General features: G+C 37.8%; 1 protein-coding gene across 1 annotated transcript in view; it reads right to left on the bottom strand.

Moving 5' to 3' along the window:
• The window catches only part of LOC129692143 (solute carrier organic anion transporter family member 6A1-like), an 81,973-nt gene that overhangs the window by 31,482 nt on the left and 32,615 nt on the right, over positions 1-17,876 (bottom strand). The gene's annotated exons all lie outside the window — the stretch shown is intronic.

Raw genomic sequence — 17,876 nt, 5'->3', positions numbered from 1 at the left:
GCAAGTCCTTGTAGAAGTCTGCAATTCCATCAGTACTGAGCATGGGCAGACCTTATAATTGCCAACACAGCTATGTCTGAGTGCAGTACTGCTAATAGGAGAGCAATGAAGCCTTGAGATACATCCACCCTTCACACTGTGAACACTTCAACCAACCCCATGTATAGCTGAGAGAAATAAACGCTGACAAATTTTGGAATGATAAGTAAAACAGTTTTGTATTATGCTACAAAGACTTATATACATCAATAGCTAACTGGCATAGACCACATAATTTGAAACACTTGTGAACATTTATTGACATTTGTAGGCTTCCAAAATTTTATCACAGAGATATACACAAGATAATATTCCTTTTGTGCTTCTATGGTTTTAAATATAAATGTACATTTTGGAGGCTGGAGAGAATCATCAGTTGGTGAAGTGCTTGCTTTGCTCAAGGACCTGAATTCAATCTCAGAACAAATCTAAAAAAATTCCAGACACAGTGGCACACACTCCTAGTATCAGTGTTGAGCGATTAGAGGAGAGGGAGGCCCTGAGGCCTTCTGGCAAGCTAGTCTAGCCTGCACACCAAGTTACAGGCAAGCCTGTCTCAGAAAATAAAGGTGGCTAGTACCTGAGAAGGACACCTGGAGTCACTGGGCCTTCACATGCAGGTCCACATGTTTGCATGTGAACCTGAACCTACCTGAACATTTACATACATGCAAACACACTCAAACCTGTGTCTGTCTTCATATACAGTAGAAGCTTCTCTCTCTCTGTTTGCGTGTGTGTGTGTGTGTGTGTGTGTGTGAGTTTGTAATATTCTATCACATTTTCTTATTCTTTGGGTAGATTTTCTAAAAGTTCTCTATTTTATCTATTATCTTCTTGGATTTTGGTAGTCACTACTCATCTACTGCACAGTCTACATATTCATTCAGAAAAAAGAACATTCTTGATTTTATATTATTTAATCTATAAACTTATTTTGTGTTTTACATTGTTTAAGAGTTGTTTAAAATACATTAACACTTCTGTGTTATACATATCTACCACTATCAACATTAACTCCATTTTTAGCCTAAAGAGTTTATTAAACTGGAAAGCTTCTATGTTTATAAGTTAGGAAACCTAATCTTATCATTGCATACACTGAACAATATTCTTTACATTGCTTATATCACTCAGCAAATACTTCTTTAATATATGCATGTATATACACACATATAACCAATTGTTAAGTTTTCTATTCTATAGCTATGGATCAGTTAGAGCAGATAAAACATGTTACGCTATTGTTTCTATTCTTATCTTTTAGAGTGACTTCTTGTTAATAGCTTACTGGTGCTGTTTTTCTTCAATTTTGTGCTTGTATTCTATCATATGAAATTTAGAACAATTTGTTATTCTTTAAAATATAGCCATCTCATGTATTAGCGCATCTGTCAATTTACCTGAGTTTTTGAGTTCAATTTTCTATAAAAAAGTTCAGGGCCAGATGGTTTCAGGACAGAATTCTCCCAGACCTTCAAAGAAGAGCTAACACCAATACTCTTTTAATTATTTCACAAAATAGAAACAGAAGGAGAACATTACCAACCTCATTCTATGAGGTCACAGTAACCTTGATACTTAAACCACACAAAGACCAATCAAAGAAAGAGAATTTCAGACCAATTTCCCTTATGAACATTGATGCAAAAACACTCAACAAAATAATTGAAAAACAAATCCAAAAACACATCAAAGATATCATCCACCATGACCAAATAGGCTTCATTCCAGTAATGCTCAATATATGGAAATCCATCAATGTAATACACCATATAAACAAAGTGAAGGAAAAAAAAAAACACATGATCATATCCTTAAATGCTGAAAAAGCATTAGACCAAATCCAACAACCTTTCATGTTTAAAGTTTTGGAGAGATCATAATAGAAGGCACATATCTAAAAATAGTAAAAGCAATATACAACAAGCTTACAGCCAACATCAAGCTAAATGCAGAAGAACTTAAATCAATCCCACTGAAATCAGGGAAAAGGCCAGGCTACCCACTCTCCCCATATCTCTTCAACATACTACTGGAAGTCCTAGCTAAGGCAATAAGGCAACTAAAGGATATAAAGGGGATAAAAATCAAAAAGGCAGAAGTCAGAGTATCACTATTCACAGATGATATGATAGTATACATGACTGACCCCAAAAATTCTACCAGAGAACTCCTTCAGCTGATTAACACCTTCAGCAAAATAGCTGGATACAAACTTAACTAAAAAAAAAAATCAGTAGCCATTCTATATATAAACGACAATTGGACTGAGAAATAAATTAGAAAAACAGCACCCTTCACAATAGCCACAAATAAAATAAAGTACCTTTGCATGACTCTAACCAAACAATAAGCAAGTGAAAGACCAATAGAAAAAAAAAAAAAACTTCAAGTCTCAGAAGAAAAAATGTGAGGAAGATATCAGAAGATGGGAAGATCTCTTGTGCTTGTGGATTGGTAGGATTTAACATAGTGAAAATGGCCATCCTGCCAAAAGCAATCTACAGATTAAATGCAATTCCCATCAAAGTACCAACACAATTCTTTATAGAAATTGAAAAACAATTATCAACTGCATATGGAATTACAAAACAAAGCAACAAACAAACAAATCAAAAACAGAATAACCAAAACCATCCTGTAAAATAAAAGAACTTCTGGAGGTATCTCTATCCCTGATCTCAAGTTGTACTATTGAGAAACAGTAATAAAACAGCATGGTACTAGCATAGAAACAGACTGGAGGATCAATGAAATTGAATAGAAGACCCAGAATAAACCCATACCCCTATGGACACCTGATTTTTTACAAAGAAGTCAAAATCATACAATGAAAAAAAAAAAAAACCAACAACAACAGCATCTTCAACAAATTGTCCTGGTCTAACTAGATGTCCACAAGTAGAAAAATGCAAATAGAGCCATACTTATCACCCTGAACAAAAGTAAAGTCCAAGTGGATCAAAGACCTCAACGTAAAACCAGACACACTAAATCTGATAGAAGAAAAAGTAGGGAAGAGCCTTTAATTCATTGACACAAGATACAACTTTCTGAACTGAACACCAACAGCTCAAGCTCTAAGATCAACAATCAATAAATGGGAGCTCATGAAACTGAAAAGTTTCTGTAAAGCAAAGAACACAGTCAACAGAACATATTGAGTTCATTTTTTTCTTCATGAATTAATTATGAATCACTGTTAAACTAGTTCCTGAATTATTTTAAAAAATTTTTTGATTATGTTTTAATCTATAATCCAGTTTTAGATTTAGATAAATGGTCTACAATTAGCAAGGTACAAGGTCAAATTATCACTATTAAAAGATTTTATGATTTTAAGTACAAAGAAACCTAACATCAATACTAAAAGAGAACTGTTATCTTAAATGAAGAAATTTGTAAAAAACAAAAAAAAACCCTATAAAATCTACAAGCATTTAAATATTCAAATGAACTCATTGAGAAAAAAATATCATGGAAGTGTAATCAAAACACCTGTCAAGATAATGCTCAGAAATAAGTTTCACCTTGGACGTGAAGCACCTCTGTAATGAAAATTCTAAAACATTGATGAAAGAAACTGAAGCACACACACACACAAACCAAAAATATTATATACGTAATGATAGAAGGGATTAACACTGAAAGATAAAAAAAAAATCTGATCTGTATATTCAATGCAACCTTAATCAAAATACCGGTGATGTTATTCCATAACTATTAAAAACAATATTGAAATTCCTAAGGTAGAGAAACAAGATGCCAGTAAGTTGAATTAATGTGTAAAGAACTGGAAGTGTCAGTACAGCAGATATCAATACATGCTATTGCGTCTCAGTAAACAAAAAGCATGACACAGAAGACGTAAAATACAGTGAGCCAAAACTAGAACTCTGCACGTTGTCCAAGAGATACTCAGCCACCTATAGCCAGTTGATAAAGGGTGTACACTGAAGAAAGACAAGTTCTTCTACATATGGGCATCTATACCCAGAAAATTGTAAAATGACCAGTCTTTCATTTTGTAGTAAAAGTCAACTCAAAGGTGATTAAAATGTAAACATAAGACAATAAAGTATAAATCTATGAAGATGAAATGTAAAGGCTACCATGTACCGGTATGAAAAATGACAGTATTATTTTTTTGTCTATGACTCCAAAGTACAGAAAACAGACACAATGTAGATAAATATAAAAACCAAGAGGCTTCTGTGCAGGAAAGAAAATAACCACTAGAGTGAAGAGACAATCTGGAGAATGTGAGAAAACACTTTCCATATGCTTTTCTTTCCAGGGATTAATACACAAAATGGGTAAGGTTCTGAAGAAATTTAAGAACAAAAAAGTGATTCATTTTTGTTTATCTTCTTTAGGTGTATAGATTTCATTATGTTTATCATATCTTATAGATCTAAATAAGTGAGTATATACCATGTGTGTCTTTCTGCTTCTGGGATACCTCACTCAGAATGATCTTTTCTAGATCCCACTATTTGCCTTCAAATTTCATGATTTCCTCGTTTTTGATTGCTGAATAGTATTCCATTGTGTAAAAATACCACAATTTCTGTATCTATTTCTCCATTGATGAACTCAATGGTGGGCTCTTTGACATCCCCACCCCACAAAGGGAGGAGCAGTCCTGCTAGGCCACAGAGGAGGACTTTGCAGCCAGTCCTGAAGATCCCTGGTAAACCAGGGTCAGATGAAAGGGGAGGAGGTCCTCCCCTATCAGTGGACTTGGAAATGGGCAGGGAAGAGATGAGGGAGAGAAGGTAGGATTGGGAGGGAATGAGGGAGCAGGATACAACTGAGATACAGAGTTAATAAAATGTAACTAATAATAAAAATAAGTAAATAAATAAATAAATAAATAAAGTAATTCAATTTAAAGGTAGACATATGTTCTGAGTATGCATCAAAAGAACAAATATAAACACCTGAAAAATGATACATAAAATATGAAAAATAATCAAGTGTAATGGAAATGCAAATGAAAGCTACAATGAGATATCTTATCTCATTTATCTCAGTTAGAACGATACTGTGGTCTAGATATAAAATTCTCCTCACAAGCTCACTTAAATGTTAGCAGATGGTACTGTATGTGGAGATTTAGAACTTTTGTTGGGCAGGAGTGGCTACACGCAGAAAGTATGCCCCAACAAGGACAGCCTTGAACTTTATATCCTGGCCTTACTTCCTCCCTCCTCTCTGCATTCTAGTCCAACAAGAACATTTAATGATGAGGGAGCTCTAGCCACCTGTTGCTCCTTGTGTATGGCCATGTCTTCTCTGTTACAACAAACTGTATTGCCCAAAATGCTGAACCAAATTAAACTCCTCCTCTCTTAAGTTGATTTAGGCAGGCATCCTACCACAGGGATAACAAAAAGCTATTATAAAAAAAATGAAACAAATAAAAATTCTGTTGAGGATGAAGACAAAGAAACTGTTATTCATTGTTTCTGGGAATGAAGATTGGTACAGCAATTATGAATAAAATAAATTTGTGTTACTCAAAGATCAAAAATAGATCTACTGTATGGTCAGGCAACTTCTCATGTAAAAATATAAGCATTAATATTGCTGATATTTTTAAGGATAAGACCATGGGTACTGGCCTAATTTACTTTGACTCAGGAAGCACATACTCATACAACCTTTCTCCCCTACGCCAGGACAGAAAAAGAGAGACAGTAATGGACTCAGCCTTCCACAATCCCCTCCAAGATACATGCCTATTGACCTAACAACTTTTGGTTAGGCTGCATCTCTTAGAATTCCCAGTTAATTCTAATATATTTCTGGGAAATAAGCCCTTCATACCATGCTAAACTTTGGAGCACACTAAAGAACTGTTCAAACTTTGGCAATCACAATGAAAAATTATGAGCATAAGAAAGAAATATCCATACCCCAAATTAATTACTCTAATATTTTCAAAATCTATGATACACAATTAACCTACATAGCTGTTAATCAGTAACAGATAAATAAGTATAAATATTTCTATATAAGTATACATGAAAATATATTTACATGAGTATTATTCAGCTTTAATGAAGAATAAAATCTTATCATTTGTAAACAAATTTGTGGAAATCAAGGTAATTATATGAAGCTAAGTTAGACACAGAAAGACAAATCTAAAATGCTCTCTAATGCATCTATGGGCTAAGAATCAAGTTAATCTGCATGTAGAATCAGGTTAGAGAAGTAAGGTTGGCAAGAATAAAAGTTGGCACAAAACGATACAAGGAATAAATAAGCTTTAGTATTTTGTATAGGAAGATGACCATGACTTTTTTTGTTGTAATTTACAATGACTTTCAATAGTGTTTTAAAGACTACAAATACAGAAAAGTTATGAGAGTGGAATGAAATACCACTAATGACATGTTTCAGTCAATTTCTGCTATTTTTAAGTTGTGAAACGTTATAATGAACCTCATAAGTATGGACAGTTAGTTCTCTATATTTAAAAATTTGAATGATTAAAACCTTTAAAATGCCCATTCTCAAACTTTACATGTTAAAAGTTTCAGGTTAATATTCCACAATGTCGGGGGCAGAGCCAAGATGGTGACTAGTATGCATAGTTTCTGAGCTGTGGAAGAACTGAACGCCTGAGTTGGTGAGTGGAAGGACTTCTGAAGCCAGAGAAATGACAGTGAGGCTTTCTAAACAAGAGGGAACGTTGCACGAGGTGAGAACTTTGGTCTTGGGTCACCATGGACTTGTTTGGGGAAGGAGGGAAATGATCCTTTGATCTCTTGGCACTTCCCCTTTCTCGGACAGCCCTCCTCCTCTGCACAGGCACAGCAGACTCACCGAGATTCTCAGCTCAGAGCTCACTGCCTGGGGTCTGTAGCAGCTGAGATGGAGCTCCTAGCCCCTTAGCAGCAACTGCCAGCTATACCTGTCTTAGATTCCCAAGTCCGCAGCACCATCCTCCCAGGGTCCAAGGTCTGCTAGCAGCCATACTGGTTCCACAGGGTCTCTCAGCCACTGACTGTACAGCCTGCCCAAACCCTCGGTGACAGATAATATGCTATGTACCCGCAAAAAGCCTAGCAGACCAGCCATACAAGCTAGACATACCAGGCACTGGGCATCTCAGGCCTGGAGAGCACAGTGGAGGGCCTCCAGGACTTCCCAGAAGGCATCTGGACCAGCATCCCAGTCTCCAGCTGCAGCTGGACTTCCTAACCTGGCAGATGCAGCAACACTGAGCTGGCGGAGCACATCAATCCTCCTACATAAGACCAAGCAGGGCCAAACCAGACTGCAAAGAGCCCAGATACCCTGATCCCTGCCGATGTGACCTGCTTGAGAGTGAGTGCGCTCTTGAGTGTCTGCAGAGCCCCAGATCCAGGGTCCTTCTAAAATAGAAGCCAGGTATCGGACCACTCCCTTCCACATACCAACTGTGGGAAATGGAGGGTCACTTGGGACATTGAAGCCCCTGCTCTGCAGGTCCAACTGAGGAGTTAAGGCAGATAATGCCAGAAATTGTGCTGCGACCATTACCAGCACCTGCTGAATATACAGTGCATGCACAAATAACCCCCAGAAGCCTGCAAGGCAGAGCCCCTCCCACACACTCAAGGGTTCAACATTCTCTATCACTCTGTCTCTAGAGACACACTTCCATGCACACTTAGACACACACACACACACACACACACACACACACCTGCATTTGCACTTTTGCGCCCACGTACTCCACAATAAAAGGAACTAACATTCATTGGTCACTATTATCTATCAACATCAATGGACTCAACTTTCCAATAAAAAGGCAAAGACTAACAGAATGGGTGCGGAAACAGGGTCCAAAATTCTGCTGCATCCAAGAAACACACCTCTGCAACAAAGATAAACACTACCTCAGAGTAAAGGGCTAGAAAAATGTCTTTGAAGCAAATGGACCAAGAAAATAAGCTGGGGTAGCTATCTTAATATCTAATAAAATAGACTTTCAACCAAAATTAATCAAACAAATGAGGAGGGACACTACATTTTCATCAAAGGAAAAAACCACCAATGTTCACAATTCTGAACATCTATGCCCCAAATACAAGAGTGCCTACATTCATAAATGAAACATTAAAACTCAAATCACACATGGATCCCAATAACTTAATAGTGGGAGACTTCAACACCCCACTTTCACCAAGGGACAGATCATCTAGATAGAAGCCTAATGAGAAAATAAAGGCACTTACAGAGGTCCTACATCAAATGGACCTAATAGATGTCTACAGAACTTTTCACCCAAAATCAAAAGAATATACCTTCTTTTCAGCACCTCATGGAATCTTCTCCAAAATACACCATATATTTGGTCATAAAACAACCCTCAACAGATACAAGAAGATTGAAATAATCCCCTGTATTCTATCTGACCACCATGGACTAAAGCTGGACCTCAACAACAACGGAATTATAAAAAAGCCTACAAGCACATGGAAACTGAACAACTTCCTGCTCAATGACAGCTGGATGAAGGAAGAAATAAAGAAAGAAATTAAAGACTTCCTAGAATTCAATGAAAATGAAGGTACAACAGAACCTAACTTATGGGACACAATCAAAGCAGTGCTCAGAGGAAAATTCATAGCACTAAGTGCCTTCAAGAAGAAATTTGTGATATCTCATATAAGCACCTTAATGGCCCAACTGAAAGCCCTAGAAAAAAAGAATGAAATACACCCAAGAGGAGCAGATGGCTGGAAATAATCAAACTTAGGGTGGAAATTAATCAATTAGAAACAAAACTAATCAAGGAATCAGTGAAACCAAGAGCTAGTTCTTTGAGAAAATCAACAAGATAGACAAACCTTTACCCACACAACTAAAAGGCAAAGAGAAACTATCCAAATCAGCAAAATCAAAAATGAAAAGGGGGATATAACTAGAGACACCAAGGAAATTCCAAACAATCTTTAGGTCATACTACAAAAGCCTATGTGCCACAAAATTTGAAAATCTAAATGCAATGGACAATTTTCTCGACAGATTCTATCTACCAAAATTAAGTCAAGATCAGGTAGAAAGACTGAATAGTCCTATACACCCAAGAAAATAGAAGCAGTCATTAACAGTCTCCCCTCTAAAAAGAAGCCCTGGGCCAGGTGGATTCAGTGCAGAATTCTACCAGACCTTCAAAGAAGTGCTAACTCCAATTCTTTCCAAACTATTTCACAAAATAGAAACAGAAGGAACATTACCGAACTCATTCTATGAAGCCACAGTCACCTTGATACCTAAACCATACAAAGAACCAACAAAAAAGAGAACTTCAGACCTATCTCTCTTATGAACATTGATGCAAAAATACTCAATAAAATACTCACAAACCGAATCCAAGAACACATCAAAGTTATCATCCACTATGACCAAGTAGGCTTTATCCCAAGCATGCAAAGAAATCCATCAATGTAATCCACCACATGAACAAACTGAAGGAGGAATACCACATGATCATCTCTTTAGATGCCGATAAAGCATTTGACAAATCCAACACTCATTCATGCTTAAAGTCTTAGAGATATCAGGGATACAGGCACATACCTAAACATAGTAAAGGCAATATACAGCAAGCCTATAGCCAACATCAAACTCAATGGAGAGAAACTAAAATCAACCCCACTGAAATCAGTGACAAAACAAGGCTGCCCACTCTCTCTCCATATCTCAACATAGTACTTGAAGTCCTAGCAAAAGCATTAAGACAACTAAAGGAGATCAAAAGGATACAAATAGGAAAGGAAGAGGACAAAGTGTCACTATTCGCAGATGATATGATAGTATACATGAGCGACCCCAAAAATTCAACGAGAAATCCTTCAGCTGATAAAAAACTTCAGCAAAGTGGCAGGATACTAAATCAATTTTAAAAAAAGTCAGAAGCCCTCCTGTATACCAAAGACAAAAGGGCCAAGAAAGAAATCAAGGAAACAACACCCTTCACAATAGCCACTAATAACATAAAGTACCTTGGGTGACTCTAACTAAGCAAGTGAAAGACCTGTTTGAAAAAAAAAAAAAACTTTAAGTCTCTGAAGAAAGAAATTGAAGAAAATATCAGAAGATGGAAAGATCTCCCATGCCCATGGATTGGTAGGATTAACATTGTGAAAATGGCCATCCTGCCAAAAGCAATCTACAGATTCAACGCAATTCCCATCAAAATGCCAACACGATTATTTACAGACCTTGAAAGAAAGATTCTCAGCTTCATATGGAGAAACAAAAACCCCAGAATCTCCAAAACAATCCTGTACAACAACAAATCATCTAGAGGTATCTACATCCCCAATCTCAAGCTGTACTACAGAACAATAGTAATAAAAACCTCATGGTATTAGCATAGAAACAGAAAGGAGGATCAATGGAACCAAATAGAAGACCCAGAAATAAACCCACACACCTATGAATACTTGATTTTTGACAAAGAAGCCAAAACCATTCAATGGAAAAAAAGACAGCATCTTCAACAAATGCTGCTGGTCCAACTGGATGTCTACATGCAGAAAAATGAAAATAGATCCATATTTATCACCCTGCACAAACTAAAGTCCAAGTGGATCAAAAATCTCAACATAAAACCAGACACTCTAAATCAGTTAGAAGAAAAAGTGGGGAAGAGCCTTGACCTCATTGGCACAGGAGACAACTTCCTGAACAGAACACCAATAGCACAGGCTCTAAGAGCAACAATCAATAAAATGACCTCATGAAACTGAAAAGCTTATGTAAAGCAAAAGACACCATTGTCAGAACAAAATGACAACCTACAGACTGCGAAAGGATATTTACCAACCTTCTATCTGACAAAGGGCTGACATCCAGAATATAAAGAACTAAAGAAGCTAGAAAGGAACAAATCAAGCAATCCAATTAAAAAATGGGGTATGGAGCTAAACAGAGAATTCTCTGTAGAGGAATATAGAATGGCAGGGAAACACTTAAAAGAGATGTTCAACATCCTTAGCCATCAGGGAGATGCAAATCAAAATGAGCCTGAAATTTCACCTTACACCCATCACAATGGCTAAAATAAAAAACTCAAATGACAATACATGCTGGAGAGGTTGTGGAGAAAGGGGAAACCTCCTCCACTGCTGGCAGAAATGTAAACTGGTACAACCACTTTGGAAGTCAATCTGGCGCTTTCTCAGACAATTAGGAATAGTGCTTCCTCAAGACCCAAGTATACTATTCCTCAGCATATACCCAAAATTTGCTCAAGTACACAACAAAGACATTTGCTCAACCATGTTTGTTGTAGCTTTATTTGTAATAGCCAGAACCTGGAAACAACCCAGATGTCCATCAATGGAGGAAAGGATACAGAAATTGTGGAATTTTTACACAATAGAATACTACTCAGTAATCAAAAATGAGGAAATCATGAAATTTACAGGCAAATGGTGGGATCTAGAAAGGACCATTCTGAGTGAGGTATCCCAGAAGGAGAAAGACACACATGGTATATACTCACTTCTATAGACCTATAAGATATGATAAACATAATGAAATCTATACACCTAAAAAAGATAAACAAGAGAGAAGACCCTGGGTAAGATGATCAGTCATCACTGAGACAGACAAATGAGAAGGGCATTTGAAGTAGGTGAAAACAAGCAACAGGACAGGAGCCTACCTCAGAGGGCCTCAGTGTATCAAAGCAGATACTAAGACATAACCAAATCTTCGGCAGAGTGCAGGGAATCATATGAAAGAAATGGGAGTTAGTATGATGTGGAGAGTATAGGAGCTCCAAAAGGACCAAATATATCTGGGCACAGGGGTCTTTTCTGAGACTGATACTCCACCAAGAACCATGTATGGATATAACCTAGAACCTCTGCTCGGATGTAGCCTGTGGTAGCTCAGTAACCAATTGTTTTTTCCCTAATAAGGGGAACAGGGACTATTTCTGACAGGAACTCAATGGCAGGCTCTTTGACCTCCCTACCCCCCAAGGAAAGACAGGCCTGCTAGGCCACAGAGGAGAACTTTGCAACCAGTCCTGATGATACCTGATAAAACATGGTCAGATGAAAGGGGAGGAGGGCCTCTCCAATCAGTAGACTTGGAAAGGGGCAAGGAGGATATGAGGGAGGGAGGGAGTGTGAGACTGGGAGGGAATGAGGGAGGAGAATAAGCTGGGATACAGTGTTAATAAAATGTAAGTAATAATCAAAATAAATAAAAAATTAAAATAGAGAAAAATATACTCACATATATACCTCTAAAAACAATAAATCCTGTTTTAATATTCGTTGAGATTTAAAACAAAACATTCCACAACGTAAAGTCGGTGTAATTGTTTAGCTCCTGAATCTTAAAATGTGTGCTCCTGACATTTTTATAGAGTTAATATTAATAATCAAATATGCAACTATTGTTCTGTTGTGCATCTTGAAATAAAATCTGTACAACCTGGAGAGGATGCACGACGGTGGCACTTGGAAGACACTGTGTCTGAGGAGCAGGACAGCAGTGTTGGCACAGTGACCAAGGAAGGAACTCTGGGCCCTAAAATACCAGCGATTAGGTTTCCCAGGTGAGAGGAAACCCCCCGGTATGGGAATCAGTTGGGTTCAGGCCAACCAACTAAAACCTGGAAGAGTTCCAGGATCCAGGTAGGCACTCAGTCACCAGCCCAGAGCTACAAGCCTGCACGTCCTGATCACCTTCCCAGGCTGAACTGTGGATACCAAAACACCAGAGACTGGGATTTCCTGTTGAGAGAAAACCCCACAGTGAAGGAAGCACATGGGACTGACCTCAGATCACCAGTCAATGCCTGAAAAAGGCCCCGGGGTCCAGTGGGCACTCAGCCACTAGCCCAGTGACCTGCTGTGTGCCTGACTCACTGTCCCAGACAACTGTGGCCCCCAGGGCACCAGAGACTGGGTTTCCCTGTTGGGAGGAAACCCCACAGCATTCAAAACAGTAGGTCCAACCTCAGGGCACTTAGTGGACCCACACACAAACACATGGAAAAATTCTCAAGAAAAGTTCCTGGGTTTCTGCAGGTGCCCAGTCACCAGCTTGCAGCCACCACCCACCTGCGCCTGAATTCTCTATGAGCCACCCCAGATGGAACTGGCTCACCACAGGCTATGTATTCATGTTCTGAGAAAACCCCATGGTGGGGGAAAACATCAAGTCCAACCTCAGGACACCCAGCTCTAGAAAAGTTCCTGGGTCTCTGCAGACTCCAGGCTCTAATCTCCTGCCGCATGCATGAGAGCTGTGCTCACCTGCCACTGACTGCCGCTTGGGTACTGAGGCACAGAGCTTCAACCTCAGACCTACTGAAGCCTGGGATCCCCGAGATCAGCCTCCAGATACTGCTCCAAGGGGCAACCAGTTTTCCCTAATTAAACTGACCAAACCATGGGGCTCTCAGGGTCTTGAAAAGGACTGTGCCTAGAAAAAGTGTAAGAACAACAGTAATAGCTCCCTAAATTCAGAGCAAAAAACCCAGAAGCAGGTCAGCTATCTCCAGGACTTCCCTGGGTGAGAAGGAGCCTCCCTGACTAACAAGGACCACAGTTACCACTCAGGTCTACACTCCTGAGGTGAGCTGTGGCAATTCCTGAGAAACTCCAGCCATTCGGTAACCATACCCAAAAAGCTGGGTAGGCCCCCTTCAGGAAAAATTATCTTCCTGCCAAGGAGTTTCTCCCTACCACAGGACTCCAGGAAGCACCAGAAGCTAACAACCAACACCCAAGATAGACCAATGGGTAGAGGCTAGTGTAAAAGCTCAACCAACAAAAGACAGAGCAATATGGCATCTCCAGAACCTAGTTATACAGAGGCAAGCAGCCCTGGACACCCCAGAATAAATGAAATTAAAGAAGATGACCTTACATCTATGCTTATGAAGAGGATAATAGAGAAAACAAATAAAATGCATAAAGAAATAGAGGAAGATAAAGTCAAACAGATTAAGGCCATTTGTAAAGAAATGAAGGAAGATAAAGACAAACAGATTATGGCCATCTGTAAAGAAATATGGGAAGATGAAACAAACAGTTTGTGGCCCTTAAAGAGGAAATAATTAAATCACTGAAAGAAATAAAAGAAACTGAGGAATATTCAAACAAACAGCTGAAGGAATGAAAGAAAAAAAACAGGAAAATACAGTCAGACAGGTGAAGGAAATCAATAAAATGGCTCAAGATCTGAAGATAGAATTGGAAAAATTAAAGGAGACACAAACAGAGGAAATCATGGATAGGAAGAAAACAGACTTTATAAAGGTAACCATAACCAATAGACTACAAGAGATGGAAGAAAGAATCTCAGATATGGAAGAAACAATGGAAGAAATCAATGTAATAGTCAAAGAAAATGTTAAAAAATGCCTGACACATATCAGTCAAGAAATCCAAAACAACATAAAAAGACAAAACCTAAGAATAATAGGAATAGAGGAAAAAGAAGATTCCCTCTTCCGATACCCAAAAAATATTTTTCAACAAAATCATAGAAGAAAATTTCCCAAACTTAAAGGACATGCCTATGAGAATACGAGAGGCCTACAGACCACCTAATAAATTAGACCAGAAAATAAAATCATCCTATTTTAAATTAATTACACAGAACAAAGAAAAAATACTAAAAGCTGGAAGGGAAAAAGACTAAGTGACATGTAATGGCAAACCCATCAGAATCACACCTGATTTCTCAACAGAGACTATGAAACCCTGGATGGATAACATTCAGATTCTAAGAGAATACAGATGTCAGCCCAGGCTACTCTACCCAGAAAAATTCTCAGTCATCATAGGTGGAGAAAACAAGATATGCAATGAGAGAAACAAATTTTAAAAATACCTACCCACAAATTCAGCATTACAGAAGACACTAGAAGGAAAAATACACCCAGGAATGCTAACTACATTCAGGAAAACACAGGAAATAAATTACCTCACTACAGCAAAACTAAAAGTAGTCAAACACACAAACACACTACCACAACCAACAGCAAAATCAAAGCATCTAACAGCCACTAGGCATTAATCTTCAACATCAATGGACTCAACTCTCCAATAAAAAGACACAGGCTAACAATACATATGTAAAGAAGATCCAACAATCTGTTTAATACAGGAAACACACCTAAGTCACAAAGATAGACATTGCCTGACAGTAAAGGGCAGGCAGTTTTCCAAGCAAATGGATCCAAGAAGCAAGCAGGAATAGCCATTCTACTGCCTAATAAAATAGATTTTCAACCAAAATTAATCAAAAGAGATGAGGACATTTTGTACTCATCAAAGGAAAATTCCACTAAAAAGACATCACAATTCTGAACATCTATGCTTCAATTATGAGAGCACACACATTTGTAAAAGAAACATTAGTAAAATTGATACCACACATAGATTGCCACACATTAATAGTGGGAGACTTCAACACCCTACCCTCAACAAAGGACCAGTTAACAAGGTAGAAATTAAACAAAGAAACAATGACTCTGACAGAGGTCATGAATCAAATGGATTAACAGTTATTTACAGAACTTTTCACCCAAACACAAAAAGATTTGCCTTCTTCTCAGCACCTCACGGAACCTTCTCCAAAATAGACCATGTGGTTGGTCACAAAGCAAGCCTCAACAGATACAAGAAAATTGAAACAATCCCTTGAATCTTATCTGACCAGTATGAACTAATTTGGACCTCAAAAACAACAGAAATAGTAAAAAGCCTACACACACATGGAAACTGAAGAACTTGCTACTCAATGACAACTGGGTCAGGGAAGAAATCAAAAAAGAAATCAAAGTCTTCCTATAATTCAATGAAAACAAACTCACAACATACATAAACTTATGGAGCACAATGAAAGTAGTGCTAAGAGAAAAATTCATAACACTAAGTGCCTTCAAGAAGAAATTTGAAACATCTCATGCAAACAACTTAATGCTTCACCTGAAAGCCCTAGGGGAATAAAAAAGAAGAGACATAACCACCAAGAGGAGTAGATGGGTACAAATAATCAAACTCAGGGCTGAAATCAATAAATTAGAAACAAATAAAACAAAGAATAGGTGAAACCAAGAGCTGGTTCTTTGAGAAAATCAACAAGAGAGTCAAACCCTTAGCCAAACTAACTAAAAGGCAGAGAGACACTATACAAATCAACAAAATCAGAAATGAAAAGTTGTGACAGAACAACAGACACTGAGGAAATCCAAACAATAATTAAGTCTTCTTTCAAAAGCCTATACGCCACAAAATTGATAATCTAAATGAAATGGACAATTTTCTTGGTAGATTCCACTTGCCAAAGCTGAATCAAGACCAGGTAAATGAATTGAATACTGCTATATCCCCTAAGGAAATAGAAGATGTCATCAAAAGCCTCCCATCCAAAACAGCAACAAAAAACCCAGGGCCAGATGTTTTCAGCTCCAAATTCTACCAGACCTTCAAAGAAGAGCTAATTCCAGTTCTCTTCAAACTATTCCATGAAAAAGAAACAGAAGGAACATTACCGAACTCATTCTATGAAGCCTTAGTCACCTTGATACCTAAACTTCATAAAGACCCAACAAAGAAAGAGAATTTTGGGCCAATCTCCCTTATGAACATTGATGCAAAAATACTCAATAAAATACTTGCAAACCGAATCCAAGAACATATCGAAGATATCATCCACTATGACCAAGTAGGTTACATCCATGTATGCATAGGTGGTTCAATATATGGAAATCCATCAATGTAATTCAACATATAAACAAACTGAAAGTAAAAGACCACATGATAATCTTTTTAGATGCTGAAAAGGCATTTGAACAAATCCAGCATTCATTTATTTTTAAAGTCCTGGAGAGATCAGGGATACAAGGCACTTGCTTAAACATAGTAAAAGCAATATACAGCAAGCTTATAGACAGCATCAAACTCAATGGAGAGAAACTTAAATCAATCCCACTGGAATCAGGTGCAAGGCAAGGCTGTCCACTATCTCCATACCTCTTAAACATAGTACTTAAAGTCTTATCTACTTATTGCTAGAGCAATAAGACAATTAAAGGAGATCACAGGGATTCAGTTCAGAAAGGAAGAAGTTAAAGTATCACTGTTTGCAGATGATATGATAGTATACCTGAGTGACTCCCACAATTCTACCAGGAACTCCTACACCTGATAAACACCTTCAGCCAAGTGGCTGGATACAAATTCAACTCAAACGTATCAGTAGCCCTTCTGTATTCCAAAGACAAATGGGTTGAGAAAGAAATTAAGGAAACAACACCATTCACAATAGCCACTAATAACAGAAAGTATCTTGGTGTGACTCTAACCTAGCAAGTCAAAGACTTGTATGAAAAAAACCTTCAGTCTCTGAAGAGAGAAATAGATGAAAATATCAGAAGATATAAAGATCTCCCATGCTCATGGCTTGGCAGGATTAACATAGTAAAAATGGCTATCTTACCAAAAGCAATCTATACATTCAATGCAATTCCCATCAAATACCAACACAATTCTTTACAGACCTTAAAAGAAAACTTCTCAACTTCATATGGAATAACAAGAAACTCAAAATCTCAAAAACAATCTTCTGCAATAAAAGATTTTCTGGAGGTATGTCCATCCCTGATGGTATTGGCATAGAAACAGAATAGTGGATCAATGGAACAAACAGAAGACCCAGAAATAAACCCACACCCATATGGATACTTGATTTTTGACAAAGAAGCCAAAACCATTCAATGTTAAAAAAAAAAAAAACTGCATCTTCAACAAATGGTGCTGGTCCAACTGAATATCTACATGCAGAAAAAT

Source organism: Psammomys obesus, unplaced genomic scaffold, assembly GCF_907164565.1.
Source record: "Psammomys obesus unplaced genomic scaffold, mPsaObe1.curated_primary_1811, whole genome shotgun sequence".
Taxonomy (NCBI): Eukaryota; Metazoa; Chordata; class Mammalia; order Rodentia; family Muridae; genus Psammomys; species Psammomys obesus.
Note: the sequence above shows the minus strand (reverse complement) of the source record. Positions and strands in the feature narration are given on the sequence as shown.